The 15,390-nt window shown below is 33.4% G+C and overlaps 1 protein-coding gene across 3 annotated transcripts in view; it reads right to left on the reverse strand.

Moving 5' to 3' along the window:
- The window catches only part of LOC126920776 (lachesin-like), a 163,696-nt gene that overhangs the window by 122,887 nt on the left and 25,419 nt on the right, over positions 1–15,390 (reverse strand). The window lies entirely within an intron of this gene.

Here is a 15,390-nt window from a genome sequence, read left to right on the forward strand (position 1 = left end):
CTATTTTAAGAAAAAACTGCCATTTTGTAAGTATTTGTTAATTCTGCAACCATTCTTAAATACGTATAACATTCAGTTATATACTGAACACTTAATGAACAGTAATATATTTAATCACACATATCGCTTAAATATTAATTATACATAATTTGTAGTTTGTTTAATTCTGTAATTAAAGCTATCACATTAATGAATACATTTTCGTTTCATCAATCGAGCTACCAATTTTCCAAATTGCATTTGAATCCCTTTATCATGTCTAGATCAGAACATACTTTTACAGTATGTACGAGTATATATAATAACGAGTTAACTGTGAAAGCCGAAATAAAATAATAGCATGTTAAAAAATATATATTTCCAATAGTTAAAGTAAAGCGTGTATGTGTAAAACTATACAATATTACAAAAATAAAATCCATATGAGAATTATTAGCCAAACCTAATCGCCAGTAAATTTGTTACATCTACGAATACCTAAAACTCCATCAAATTAACGAGAATGATATATTCTATAAAACTTTTGCAGAAGAAATATCCTAAATTATTGAAAACCCATGATATATCTCGAAAATCAACGATGACGTATGCGAATAGATGTACGTACTATTCAAAATAGGCAGATGAAATTAACGATGAATCTCATCTCCTCGATCCGGCGAACTCGATTCTATTTGGAAAGTAAACAAGTAACCTAATGCGTGCATAGTGCGTACGAATGAGCGCGTGAATTTGATCTGGTCTCTAATGATCAGTCACTGCAAGCCTCCATAATCTCGTCGATAATTTACATTTCTCGCTTCGTGGCCGGAAGCCGGAACTTCAGGAAATTTCTATCGTAGCACGTTCGCGCGCCGCTCCGCTGTTTGAGTTACAATTACAGACCGCAGAAGCGTGCAGGGTAATATCGAGCTGGGACGATCGGTGCGCTTTCGAGCGTGGAAAATCCGAGCATCGCGTAGGAAAATCGATTTGACGAGTCGCTCGAAGGGGAAGGACTGGATACCGGTAATTTGTGACACGCGATCTCTCACCGAATGAAAACTTGATGCCGTCACGTGGATCGACTTGGCGCCGTGCAGACGTTCCGCTCATTTTATCGTGATACCTTGGTCTTTTCCTACGCGTCGAAAGTTTCCCCCTTGCTCATCGCCCTCTATTTCCGTTTGCAAGCGAGATTTAGGAGCGTGTCTGTTTCATTTTTAAATGATATCGACCAGCAGTATCACGAAACGCGATTTCTTTCGTGATGATTTGTAATAATGAGACGAGGATAGAATGTCAATAGGGAGGTGTTAGGGTTAATGGTTTGTAGGAAGAAAATGGGATAAACGAGGGTATCGAGAACATGCAAACGAAATATTTGATTAATATTTGTGACAGCTCGAGTACTTTAATTATGTTCGCTATTAGCTTTACGATTGGAAAAAATACTAAATACTTGATCCTTTTGTTATTAAAAGTTATTACTAGTCTGTGGACTTTTATGCATTTATAGAATATTTGAAAATACAAAATTGCATAGAACGCACATAATATGAAACAATATCAAAACTATAATGCTTTGTGTAATATTTAGTAGGCGAAACAATTTTTTCCCGACATTCTATTTTTTTTATTATATTCTCGAAAATATTAATTTGCATAAAAATGCACAGTATATCATAGTCGTTACTCAGTTTCAAAATCCTAATAATTAGGGGTTTGTAATTATGGATTTCTAGATTTGATATATTTTTCTATTTCTTTAAATTTTAACACGTACACAAGGTACGTAAATACGAGACAGTTAGAAAAGGAAAAGGAACTTCTTCATACTGCGCTCTTAAGAGTTTTCTCTGAACTTTATAAAATATTCTAGACTTTATAGCGTTGAGTTCCAAATCGAATTCTTTCCTACAAATTAAAATTAATTTATTGCAAATAAAATATATTGGAGTCACACGTTTTTTATCTGTGAAAAATTTCGAAGGTTCATTTTATTGGCGCGTAAATGACTACTATTTTACATTTTACCATTATTTTCAATAATTCCCTACAAGGTGTTAATTCCTACAATTGGAAACGATTGTCGAAACAAAGATATTTTGTAAGAAAATATTGACGCTTCTGCCAATTTTAATATATTTTCATAAAAAGTAAAATATAAAATAAGCTAAGCAATATTGCAAAAGAGGATAAATTCAATTTTTATAAATTGAACAATTGAAGCAATTTTTCGTGTACTACAGTGTATCTATTAATTAATCTTCTACAGAGTTTAAAACCTCCTGAAAAAAGCCGATTGTTTTGTCCTTTCTCACTTTTTCGTCACAGACTTCGGATACATTGGAACAGTTCCAATCAACGAAATTTCACTCGAGAGCTTAAGCTTTCACGAAAAAAATCCAATTCCCTTTCACTTCAAAAACTTTTTGTTCCTCTCCTAAAAATTTCCAATGACCCCTTACCGTGTAAAGTTCGTTTAAAAAAAATGCCTAAAAAAGGACTTTTACCAAACAATTCTTCAATTCGAATTCATGTATATATAAAATGTTTTATATGTTAAAAATATATTACGTTTCATCGTTTAACGTCACTAATTGGTATAAAAATTCCCACACAAATTATTTCTTTTTTAGGAGAAATAAATAATTACTTTACCTGTTTTTTTATTAATAATATTTATTCATATAAAAGAGATTTTTATCAGATCACGCAACTGTCTTTAACATTACTTTCGCGTTATTCCGGTTTTTAATACGATTTTTGCTGGAAAGCATTTCAAATATTCGCAGAAATGAAAATTGAGTGGATCAATTATTACCGAAGAGTAAAATTGATGGAAAACGTTATCAAATTGAACTTTCAATTTTAATTTGAATGATCGTTGTGAGATCATGCATTATCTTGATTGGGAAGAATATTCATTTGATTCCCAGCGTGAATTTGCTCTCACTTAGTTATTGTTTTAATCATATCTCGGCAATTTGAGAACAGTTTCTGTCCAAATGAAATCCTATTTTTAACGTTGAAGTCACTAATCTGTCACAAAATTTCAAATTCATATTAATTGTACAAGAGAGGCTAGTTATATATATAGTATATATATACACTCATACGACTCGAATAAAATAACGGATTCATAATTAAATAACTATAAAATACAAAAGTGCCGGGAAGAATTAAATTTATGTTAAATATCAATAAATATTCATATCCTAATACTTACGTCCGATATTTTGTATGTAAGTGTACATTAAATATCAACATACGCATGACCCAATAATAGAAAAATTTTAATAAACGATCTCCCTCATCTCTCAAATCTATCTACATTTTACTGTAACAATTCGTAACATTTCAGGTGTCCTTCTCGGAAAACATCGGTCAATCTGCAGATAGTTTCGCGAGAGTGTGCACACGAGTGAATGAGCGCACATTGCGACCGACAGTCGTGTGTGACACCGCACAAAGGGTCCCATTAGGCAGCTACGAGCCGTACGAGCACGCAGTTCCAGTCCTTTGAGCGTACGCGAATCAGTGACAAGTCGCGTGTATGTGTCGAGTCCTAGAGGCCGGACTTCTCGAGCACATCAAGGCATCCGCGACGCCTGTTTCACGACGTTCGTCTTGCCCTCCATGAGAAACGGTAGGATGGCTCGTGACACGGGGAAATGGCTTTTCGATCGCGACCAACCGACCTAGGAAACACTGCCATCAGCCTCGAAACTACGGGCGACCCATTCCATTAATGCCTGACGAATTTAATTAACGCGCGAAATTGTCCTAGTTCCGTACTCCACCCCTTCTACTCGCTTCTCTTTTTTCGTGTTTTTTTTACCTTTGTCTGTCTCCACTGATAAAGTTTTCACGAATTTGGTGATTTGTTGGAGAAATGACTTCGTTTACTGTTATTGTTAGCGGCTTTTGTGGGATAGTGATCAAATTGAAATCGACGTACGAGTTTGATGAAGTTGTTGGACATTGCGACGCTGTTTGAGGTTGGTTAACTTGAATCATGTATGAGTGTATTATTGGGAGATCTTTGTTCTAGTAATTTGTGACGATTTCAAATCAAAGTGTTGGGAGAGAATTTGTTTGTAGAATTCTAAATATACCAATTCCGAAGAGCTGAAGAAATTTATATCTGTTGAGAAATCAATGTTACAGTCAACCATAAAAATCTTCGAACACCCTGTAAAAGTATAAAATTGTATAATAATGTATTTACATATTTCTTAAGATATAAAACAACAACAATACGGCTCTTATTGTTAGTCATTTTAGCGAAAAATCCACTATCTTTGCAATCAAATTTTGTAGCATTTTATTTCAATGAAAATAACGTTTTACATTTGTTCAACAATAATAAAATTTTACCTACAATTTCGATCAACGATGAGTACATATAAACCCGGTATAGTGGTTAATGTAAACATCAATTAAAGAATATAATATTATTACATACGTGTAAGTAAATACTACGGTTATAAAATGAATATAGTTGTAAAATAATAGACTGTCAGACCTTAATAAAATCTCACTTACTATCATCTTTCTCCCCTAAACTGTACCGTTCGATGTCCTTCGTAGTAGGCTGTAATTTTCGAATCTGGGGCAGTCTGGCTAATTACCGGAATTAATCAGGGGGAGGATATAGGTGGAGGCAAAAGTTTCGATGACGTTCTCGTTTCCAGGAGAATGTTGGCGGACTTAGACGATCCCTCCGTTTCGAATTAGAGAACGACCGGCCGCGAAATTCCGTGGTGACTCGCGAACGCGCTATACGCTCTGTAATTTATGACGGTCTAGTCGAGAACGAGGGGAGGAAATTAGACGGTCGGAGGACGATCAAGACACGGAGAGGACGACGATGTTCTCGCCAGCCGTGGAAATCTCGCCTGGAGAAAAAGCGGACCGTCTGTGACAGTGGAAAATGGGATTTCGATCGTTTGGACGGGATACCAGCGTGCTGAAGAACGAGCAGCGGCGCGACGGCCAGCTGCGCTAGATCGTAAAGTAGAAAGGACCAATCAGGATGAAAGAAGAACAAAGACCTCCTGTATTATTAAGCCAGGATATTAAACGTCCGCAACTGTGAGGCCGATTGTTAACGAAACCTTCATTACCATTCTTTTTCCTTTGCTTTGAAAGAAAACGTTGCATGTGCTTTCTTTCCTGGATTTTCGAACGATCTCTTCACGATATTCTTTAACTACTTTTACGTTTGTCTACTCAGAGTTTTCTAAATGATCTTTCTGTTAATGAAATTACCCCGGAAAGGAGAGTGATTTATTGAATTCTGGAAATACTGTAATTAAAAGCTCGAAGATCTTTAGAATGAAATAATTGTAAAACATGTGATAGTCCGTGTGTGTATCGATATAATATAAAATAATGTAATATAAAATGTGTAATGAAGTTCATTTATGTATAAATTTATGTGAAACTTATCGGATCTTCAGGTGATCTGCTTCTCCAAAAAAGTACTTTTCATATTTTGTTATGAAATACTTCTCAATTCTTTACATTCTACCTTCTTTCTTGTTCTGTAAAACATTCTTCACGTAATTTTTGAATAAATAATCTGTCTGTAAATTCCTAACTAAGCCCCTTTAAACGTATGCTTAATTTAAGAGGTCTTTGGTATCCCTAACTGATCCAAATTTTCACACAAACTTTTGGAGAATCGTAATTTGTTTAATTAAAAAAACAGAAATAATTGTGAATCTTAATTTCAATTAGAAATTCAAATTCAAATAATCTATTCGGTTATCAGCCATAACACAAATTTAATAAATTATACGAACAAAATTATTCCAATGAAATATGTGCTAATAAATATATACATTATTTCGCAAACAGTAAAATTCCGAAATATCGAGACAAAGAAGATGAAAGAAATCTCTTAAGTCCATAATTCCAAATACGTGAAAATATTCCATAATACGGAAATAACAGGGATAAACAATTATAATCGTCATTTACAGGTTGTATCAGCGATTTCAATTTATCGAATTAATCCAAACATAAAGAAAGTACAGCAATACGAGATATAAAGATGAGCGTACAAAGCAAACATTCAAATTATATTAACAATAACTACCCCGATTAAGAAGATTGAAAAGAGAGAATTTCCATTGGTGTCTAAAATAGCTTAATTGATTAAAGAATACGTTCGGTATACAGAAGACCCAGATTTGATCTGTATTCATTAGCCTGATAACCTGATTCTTCCTCTTCTTACTGCTCAATGGTATGAGAATTCAATGCAAGAGTTCATTTAAAAACTCGGAAAACTGTCTTCAAATGTTCAAACGAGTAATTTCGATTTATGATACCAGTCGATTCTTTAAATTAACTCCTTTATTTCGAATAAAAAACAAAATCATAATACATTAGTAAAAATTGACTATGTGATGATTCTTAAATTCCATGTATATACTAAGAGCAATTTAACATTTCTCGATGTGAACTCTGTTTAATGCGAAACCATATGAGGGATTTTTAATGTTTATTATTATTACTTTCGAGGCATAGAAAGATTTTTTCCAACTTTGGAATGTCTCTCTGAGTTTGTTGTTAAAATACATCACGAACGTTAATAGGGTAAGATTACTGGCCGAAATGTTTCGTATAGAGATGTAGAGGGTTTTCCTGATACATATATAATATTATATTTCCATTGTAATATTTTAATTACCGTAATCTGTGACTAAATTCACAAAGGATGATCATAGAAGGATTGCGTATTAATTATTTACAACTTGAGACTACTTCCGCTACATAGGATAATATTTACTAGATTAAACTCTCTAAATCAAATACAAATTATAAAGTAACCATAAATATGAATAAAATAAAATCTATTTCCATTGCTATAACATAATCACACAACATTACATTACGTTTCTATTGGATATTTTAACATAATCACGAAAGGATTTAGATTATGATTCCTTCTTCCTTCACGATACCGACGGCAAATTCCAAGGAAATAATTTGGTGAACACGCGCGATTACGTTCTGGGCACGAGTGTACAGTAAAGTCGCGTCACGGCGGCAACGGTTCCTATAAAAAGTAACGGCTACTCGAATGCCAGGTCCGCGTGTTCTGTGCTTATTACTTTCCGACCGGGAAAACGGTTGGAATCTCGACACATAAACTTACAGTTCCTTGCTAACGATCGCGGTCTTGAAAACGGTTTTCAGAAATGTACGCGTTTCGTTGCCGCGTGATTCTTAAACCAAGGGGAAAGGGAACGAAGGAAAGGAGAACTATACACGGTGCTGTAACATTAGGAGCTGCGCGATATTTTACAAATTATGAGCGTGTCGGGAAGCGATTCACCAGACGGGGAATTCCCTTCGTGCCGAGGGAAATGTTTAATGCACGTTTCGGATATCGTTCGAAGTAACTGTGAGCTGGAATCGCTCCTTTTTGATTCTAGTAATGATAGTTTATTTTATAGGGTTCTTGTATGATTTATATAATTTTCTTTCCTTTTTTGTATCAAAATTTTGTATTGGAAATTTTGCAAACTATATGTAGTTTTGCTATATTTAGTATAGAAACTATTAACAATACCATTATAAAAAACATTCGTTATAAAATATACACATTTAATTCAATAAACCTTAAATAAGTGCACAAGTAAAAGAACAAGTATTAGAACTGCTGAAAATTTAAACAGTTCTCTTTAGAAAACTAACGAAATCTCCTAAAGTCGGTTGGAGTTATTGGAAGGGTTAACCTTCTCCTGAAAAGTACTTTTTGTTTCATTTCGATCCGTCGTTCCGTTGCTGAGATATCGTGGTCTGAAGAGAACCGAATTTTTCAATAATTCTCTATCGTCATCTCCTTCGCACACTCGTACTTCTTACTCGCACTGCGTCACTGGTCGATATTGACCAATCACAACTTCGTTAATAGTGCGCTGGTCAGTGGCAGACAGCGTCTGCGTTTTTTTTTTTTTACTATTACTACTATTAAGCGTACGCATTTCCTAGAAAAAATGTAGGTCAAACTGCCGTAGACTGCCATTCATAGCGCTATAGGCTTAGACATATCTATTATACTTTCTAGTGCTATATCTTCGAAACCAATTTAGATATCGACTTAAATCAAAATGCATTATTAAGGATATAGTTTTGCCTATCTTCTGAGTAGATAATATCTAAAAGTTTCATGGTTATTGTATGTGTATTGTTTATAAATTATTGATATATTATTTTGGTGAAACTTGTTATGTTACAATAAAAATTGTATCACTTATATTACAGCTAAAAAAAATATTTTTAAAAAGCATTATACAATGTAATTTAGAATTTTGAATCTCTTTTTTATTATATTTTATAATAAATTGTTATTTCTTTTAAATATTTCAGACAATATCTTTATTCATTAATCTAGTCGATTCTTCTTTACCATAGGCATGTCATCATTATCATATACATATCATTACGCGCAATTGTTCTAACGCGGCTAATAATTACTGCAAATTTAATATTAAACAATGCTGACAACTTTATAGATAATCATGGAATGTAACATTGAAATTAATATACTGATGCCACATGGTGCTTATTTTAATTGATTGAGATATAATACACACAAACGGAAATTCAAATCGAAATCGGAGATTAATAAAATTATTATAATTACCTCATTTTCGGTTTTATAAACGTCAATAATTGATTAGGAAACCGTATCATTGTGAATATAATTAAACGTAATTAATTTGAGTGAACAAAAATAGCAGACATGGGAACGAAATCAATATTTCACCGAAACTTACTGCTTCATGTCTACCTATGCATATTATGTAGCTATGTATACCACGTATGACGAGATTGCCATTTAAGTTGATAATAAAACCAAGTCATGAATATAATATACTTCATTATCGATATATGCTGTGAATATTAATTATCCGCAACAGAATGCACAATATCCTTGTACATATATATACCTCTATTCTACTAAAATGACAGCTGTTATTCTTGGTAATAACATTTCGTTAATGCTCCGTTTATTTCTTTCGTTTGCACGTTTCAAGTAAAATTTATTGCTTTGGCATCAATGCAGTATTTTGGTACTTATCTGTTTATAGGAAAATATATGTTCTCTTATCTGTTTATAGGAAAAATATATGTTCTCTTCACTATCAGAAAATAAAGAAGTAGGAAGGACTTAACAAAATAACGAATTTTATGTCTTTCATTAAACATTCTTCGTTGTCTCTTCTCTGTTTTTCATACATTACCTATGAAGTTAATAATAATTGATTCATCGCGTAGTCTCTATTTTTGCTAAAATATAACTGATTCACAAGGTGGTCTTAAAATTTATAAGCGCGTATTCGTCATCTGTAAAATAATAATTTTTAATCTTCGGCGGCTTTTTCAGTCGCTGAATTTGCGATTGGCCACAAAGAAGAAAACACCTATACCTAATTTTAACCATTTAACAATAAATGTATACCACTGATCAAAAGATAAGCATTATTTGCTTTACGCGCAGATTATTCTATGTACATATATTATTCTACGCGTTGTCAAATATATGAAGCAACGATTATTTAAGTACTTTCAACTTTAGATGGGTTATTATTATAAATTACTTCGATTTTCCAAATATGCAATTAATATTGAATGAATTATTTATCAATTATCTGAGGCTTGAATAAACTGTTTCTAATAATGGAGTGACACATCTATCGATTTATATGTAAAAAATCCATTTATACCTTAAAATAAAAACAAAATTCATCATTTGAAGTAAAGAATGTTCTTACGAACATTCTTTGTAGAACTCTCATTAATGCCGCTCCGTTTTTACGGGGATTAATAGTCGACGAAAAAAGTAGTGCATGGTGACTAAGAAACTGTCACGGCGAGTTTCCAAAAAGCAACAGAGGACAGTTTAATTAGAACGACGCGAACAACCGCGCGATTTGTCTGAAGAAAAACAATCAAAACGAGGTGATCGTTAACGCCAACGATTTCATATTCAGGGGAAAGAAATTGCAACGTTATTCGTTGCAATGATTCCACAGAAAATTATTGTTCTTGACAGGCCAAACAAATTATACAAAAATATGTTAGGAATTTTGTGACCGCTGAAAGTGAAACCACTGCATTTTTAACAATAATAGAACTTTTATTAAAAGTTCCGTTTATAAAAAGAACCGTATAGCTGACATTTTAAAAAGCGAGGAAGTACAAAAGTTGCATCATAAACTTATAAAATATTGTACAGATTGTAAAAGTTGCAAAATAGTAAATGTATGATTTTACGTAACGTAAAATCAGATTATATACGGAAATTATTTATCATTATATCTATTTATAACATGCTATATAGATAACGTAAGCCCGATTAGAATTGTACGGATTCCGAAAACACTAATCCCTTTGGATTACCATTAATTAATCCCCAATAAACAAGCTCCACTTATTTCAAAACTCTCTGATCTACAAAAATATCTCACGATCTCCAGTCATGTTAAACCACAATTCCCTTGTAACTCAAGATCACGGTATTTGACTCACCATCAATCACAGAAGATTAACCTGACACTCAGGTTATTCGTAGCCTGTCCAAAAATACATATATTCAGGATTCTCCGATAATTTATCAAACCTCTAACTTAGACAAGGATTATTGAACCTCATTAACGCATTAGCTACCATGTTCTCCATTTATGGGATTGTAAAAAAAAATCGTATAAATTTTATAGCTCCAATTATGATCTTTAAATAAAGACTGTTTTTAATTAAAAAAGACACATATGCAATAGGGGTCCGTTTATATTGATTTGTCAGGGGATAAATAGTTTATATAATTGGAATTTATATAATAGCAGGCCACTCATTCGCTTCATCACCTGTGATTTTCCGCTTATATAATAGGAGTTCATATTCAAATAAGTAGATTCAACCGGTAAGAATTTAATTAATCAGACTAAAATTACTGACTAAAAAAATTCATTAAAATAAACGGAACTCGTACAGAGGAAACCTTAATTATTAGCATTGTTATCCATCTTATTATTTTATTTCACTACCATATGAGGCTATAGAAAACTAATTAAAATATATGGAAGTTTTTTCAAAAATATTCGTACTAAGTAATCAGAGAAAAAGTTGGAAGTCAATAAATTAAATCCTAATTCAACGATTCGAGTTTTCTATATTGCTCGATAGGTACAAAAACAACTTTGACTTCCTCTTAATAAATACAACCAAACCCTATAGTAAACCAAATCTTCGAAAACCACTTTACAACTCATTTCGTCTACTCGCAGCAGGACTTCGCTCTATACTTAACCTATATCTATACCTATATTTCTTTTCATAAAGTTTACGCGCGAGTTGAACCGCTTCGATTTCGAAACGAGCCTAAGAAGAAAATGAAAAGGATGAAAGGGCAGTTTGTAAGCAGAGTGAGTGAAAGAAGCTCGCGAGACGAAGTGGGACTTTAATTAATTGGGCTTAAGTAACCGACTATAAAATAGTTGGCGTGTCGAGGTAGCGCGCACGAGATTCTCGAACCATTCGGCTCCGTTAGCGGACTAAGAGTTTAAACCGAGGGATGTAGAGAAAGGCGAGAGGGTGGCCAAGGAGTAGAGGTACCTTTAATGAGCTTGATAATGGGCTGGTTATATAGTCCTCCGGTTCTACGGACCCGATAGCCCTCTGCGTCCGCTCCCTTACGTTCGCTCACCGTTTTCTCCACCGCTCATTGATTTCACGAGGCGAGGTTAATCGGGTTGTGAGAATTCGGTATTTCAGTGCTCGACCTCTCAGGGCTCTTACTTAAGTTTAAACACTTGCTCGAGAGAAAGGCAGTTAATTGGGCGTCCCGGGTCTTTCCTCTAACCTTCTCGCCTCTGTCCTTTCGTTTTTCGCTTACCACCGTGGAAAGCCGACCACGTTTCACACGATTTTTGAATCACGCATATTATGCGTGTGATGAATAAGGATCAAGGAATATGTCGACCAGGTAAATAGCAACTGAATAGAGAAAATATTAATCAGGAGAACACGGTATTTCGGAGTTCAACATCTCTGGGCTCTTGCTTAAGTTTGAACACTTGCTTGAGAGAAAGGCAGTTAATTAGACGTCCCGTCTCTGTCCTTTCGTTTCTGGTTCACCATGGAGAAACCACTGCTTTTGAATCACGCGGTACATATGTATTACGCTTTTCGTGAATAAGGAGGAATATACATTACATCATGGCCCTATGGCGCGGCGGGACAATTAAAGTCAGAGGTTTTCGACGGCTTAAAATCAGAGGAAAATCACGAAAAAATAAGGTTACGAGAGAGGCTGCATTTTCGAGAAGACCAAGTTTGAAAATTTGCATTCTGGACCAACTAGATAGGATTAGGGAATCGACAGAAGATCATTCTACATGCAAAAATAAGTTGAAAGTATACAATAAAGATTTTTTATTTAAAGCATTATTTTAGAGAAAATACTGTGTGCTCGTTTCTTCTCCAAAACGGAGCCTTAAGCAAAAAATCTTTATTCTACATTTTCGACTTCTTTTCGCACGTATAATGATCTCCTCTCGATTGCCTACTGTCCAGTTTAGGAAAGTTCCAGATCAGGGAAATTCAAATATAATTTACAAGCTTTCAAACGTGATTTTCTCAATAATGAAACATTCAATATAATTTCCTTATCCTTGTCTTTCGTCTCATTTTAAGCAACTGAATGTACCAGGAATTTAAGATCACGCCGTATAAAGTGTTGATGCATTAATTCGCCAGAAGTATGAATTCATTTGTGCCGAGTCACCGACCTAAGTCTATTTCTGATCCCATCGAGTAAAAAGCAGCCGCGGTCGGATAATAAAACTGGGTCGAATAGTTGCGAGAAAAAAGGGGTAGTCGTGGTGCCGCGAGGGTAGTTCCGCTCGCGTTTCGATTCACCTCCGCCGTTTAATTGTGCTCTTTGACATCTTCGAGCGGCTGTGTCAGCTGAGACAATGTCGAGCCGTTTGTCGCGTCGAATATTCCCCGTAATCGGCCTGATATTGGACTATCGAGTAGCCAAGATTGACTTTCTGAATAACTGTTTTCGTAATAACTGACTCTTGACAGATTTTTTCGCAGTTGAAATTGGCTACGATTGTTCAAATATTCGGAGTAATCGGCCAGATATTGGGATATCGAATGGATAAGAATGGCTTTTTGAATAAGTTATTCTTAACTGGGTGTTTCACAGTTCGTAGCATCGAAGTTGGACACAGTCGTTTGGCTATTGGTTTATTGTATTTCGAAGAATGAATTTTGAATGGTTGGTCTTCTGAATGCATACATGCATAATTCATAAAGTTATTTACGAAGGTTTGATATTATAAAATAGAATTTTGTGTTATAACATATGAATAGCTTCAAAATTGTGCGCTGGATTCTTCCATTATTAATAATATAATGAAAATATTAATAATAAACTGAGGATTGCATAAGAATTCATATATATATAACTGTGGTATTACATATTTAATTTAAACTATGTTGGATCTAATTCATACATTTTAAAATCATTAGTAATTTATATCAGTAAGAAACGTATGTAGCAAGAAAGGTTTAATTCTTTAAATTCACGATAATACAGAATTTTATTTTAAAACTAGGACAAGGTGCATCTGTGACAAAGTTGGTACTACTACGGATTAATACATAGGAAAAATACACAACTGAATGAAATTCATGTCTCTGTTAAATGAAATCAGTACGATAAGCTTGATTTCATCCGTAGAAATAGCAGTTGAAAGGAATAAATTGAACTCAAAACGATGTCAATGAACTATGCATATTCGAGGACGAATTTGCAACTGATTCACAAAGTTAGTTGGCTACAATAATCGTTAACATTCACTACAAACAACTAAACAAGCTGCTAGGTCGATTAAGTTACAGTACGAAACGATTTTCATGCGATTATCTTTAAATACCGATTCATTGCTGTGATAAATTGATCAACCCATTGTTGTATAATTTTAATAATACATGTGCTGTAAAGTATATAAATAGAGAAAGTATCTTCATCAAATTCAACTTCATTTAATTTATAATTACCATTTGATTTAGAAATATAGTCATTCTATGTTTATAGTGTTTTAAGGTGTAGTAAACGTATATTTATATTCCCCAGACATTGCCCCATCTGATTACCACCTGTTCAGAGCATCACAACACTTTTTAGTAGGTAAAAAATTTGAAAATATTGACATTCTCAAAAATAGCTTAGAAAATTATTTTAAAGAAAAACAAGAGAACTTTTATCGAGGCGGAATAATGGCCCTACCAGAAAAATGGGAAAAAATTGCACAACGAGAGGGGGATTACATTTTTTCATGAAACTGAAAGGTATGTAAATAATCTTAATATATATAACCGCTCGAAAAACGGTACGAACTTATGGGATGACCTAATAGTAAAATTATAAGAAAGAATTAATAGAATTATTTATAGAAATTAGAATTTGTAGATTCTGAAGTAGAAATAGAATGATTAAATTAATTAATTATGGCAAAATAATAGAAATGAAACTTTTCTGGATCCTATTCGAATAATTCTTATATTTTTCACAATAAACTTTGACGTTTTCCTTTCTATTATAACAATATTTGTCACCAAATATGTTGAAGGAAAAATTCGCAGAGTCATATCTTCTACTCATTACAATTTACACTTATTTATCCCATATAGATATCTAGATAGTAGGCATTATACCAGCTTCATCAATTTCGATATAAACAGAATACGTTTTGTAACAATTACACACTTTGAATATTGACAACATGCATTGATCAGCATATAATCTCCTCATTAACGAATGGAACGATTAAAAGTTTACTCTGTGTGGATTGCAGCAAAATTGCTAATTCTGGAGCTGTTGTCCGAATTAATCGAAGTATTAATTAACTTGTCCCCAATTAACAGAACTAATAATGGAAATATGTAACATCAGTCAACTTAATAAGTACTACAGTGATGATATAATTATACTTAATGAATACATAAATTGAATTTATATGAATGAATAAATTGAATTTTACCAACGAAATTAAATATGAAGAAATATATAGTACAAGAGACATAAATAAGAATTTACCCATATACTGCATTGAAAATTATTCACACCTCCAGAAACACATTGTGAAGCATTTTTAAATGTATACAAATTCTATGAAAAATTATGAATTTAGTGGTTCTGTTATTAATTAAATTCTGCCTTGTGTTTTAAGATGTCGCATCCATAACCGAAAAAATAATGATATCGCTATAAAATTGGATACAATTATTCGTTCAGAAATCCAGTTATAAGATATTTGCTTCTATCTACTGCAGAAATAAAACTGTGTGAGGTTAAAGTGAATAATAATTGCA

Source organism: Bombus affinis, chromosome 9 (genome assembly GCF_024516045.1).
Source record: "Bombus affinis isolate iyBomAffi1 chromosome 9, iyBomAffi1.2, whole genome shotgun sequence".
NCBI lineage: Eukaryota > Metazoa > Arthropoda > Insecta > Hymenoptera > Apidae > Bombus > Bombus affinis.